The sequence below is a fragment of the Pocillopora damicornis genome, chromosome 12 (assembly GCF_964200805.1).
Source record: "Pocillopora damicornis chromosome 12, jaPocDami1.2, whole genome shotgun sequence".
Classification (NCBI taxonomy): Eukaryota; Metazoa; Cnidaria; class Anthozoa; order Scleractinia; family Pocilloporidae; genus Pocillopora; species Pocillopora damicornis.
Window position 1 is genome coordinate 15,492,992 of NC_142681.1, and position 1,344 is coordinate 15,494,335.

At 39.2% G+C, this 1,344-nt stretch overlaps 1 protein-coding gene across 1 annotated transcript in view; it reads left to right on the forward strand.

The window, feature by feature from the left end:
- LOC113679507 (T-complex protein 1 subunit zeta) overlaps positions 1 to 484 on the forward strand; it is a 13,671-nt gene extending 13,187 nt beyond the window's left edge. The window contains exon 19 of the mRNA XM_089189747.1: positions 356 to 484. The gene's annotated coding sequence lies outside the window, so the exon portion shown is untranslated. The remainder of the gene's footprint in view (positions 1 to 355) is intronic.
- Positions 485 to 1,344: the final 860 nt, after the last annotated feature.

The following is a 1,344-nucleotide window of genomic DNA, read 5'->3' on the forward strand; positions in this document are numbered from 1 at the left end:
GTCCAAAGTTCTAGTCCAATCAGAACAAAGTTAAATATCACGAGGAACTAGTGACAACTCAAGGTTAAAAAAATATGCAAATTACCTGAAGCGCGGGAAAACACCAGTGACCATATCGCAGTTGGTTTAAGTCTTGAATGTTATTGGTTGAGAGGGAGGCACGAATTTTGTAGACCAATCGCAGAGCCAGGTAGACGAAACCAGTGCAAAACTGGATTATATTGGACCTGCTTTGTTGTGCTGTAAAACAAGTCAAAACCTCACCATCTTAAGCACCCAAATGTTATTATTTAAAGTTATCTGGTCACGACAACATGCTTATTATTTTCTCTTCTTTTCCTTGGTTCTCTGTTAGAGCAAAGATACAAGCACTGCGTGAAGAAGTTCGTTCACCTTGCTGTGACTCCACGAAGATACTGAACAGCGGTTGTCAGTGTTACTCGTTACAGTATAGTTACAATAAATGTGTTCCATGAAACTTAAACATATTATGTGTTTTTGGCATCAGCTTACTGGGTTCAGACAACTAAACGATATAAATACATACACATAAGAAAAATCGAAACACAGACTTCATTTATTTATGTGGGGATAGGGGGGGGGGAGGCAGTGGCGCCAAAGTCCTCCTTCCTGTTCAAGACGAAAGCAGATCGACCTCTTAACCCTTTGACCCTTTGCTCCTAAGAGTGAGGAAAAACTAATTTTCCTTACAATATCACCCCTGAATCACACAGTAAGGCCGCAAAACTAAAGGAAATGATCACCAACTAAAAGAAGCTCCTGAGTGTTAATCAAATTCTCCTTGTCAGCACCTCAGGAAATGTTTAGAAAAGAACATGGATAACGTGAATACTGATGTTAGGATGTGTAGGGGTTAAAGCCACGTCAATCATATTCGGACAACAAGTGTAGAATTCGATTTAAAAAAAGTTGTTCGTTCCGAAAACACTCACTGCACAGCGCCAACATTTACGCCCGATTTAAGACTACGGATCTTGTAAGACACCCTGTGTTGGACGCGTAATTAATAAGGAATTGTGTGCCTGATTTTACGACTCGAGACCCCAAAACTTCACTCCCTGTCTGGCGGTACGTACATATTAATATTCATGAAGTGGTATTCAACTAAATTCAATCTTTTTTTTCCGCTGTCAAAAATACCTTTCCGAGGAATGTGATGAAGCTGAAGTTCGGAATTCGTTTCAGAATCAACAGAAAACAAATTCAAACTTAACACGTGTGATTTGCCCAAAGACGTTTAAAAGACTGATTTGTTACTCTTCATTAGTCGACGAAATCATCAGAAATGATTAAAAGACAATCTAATGATCTTACTCTTGTTGG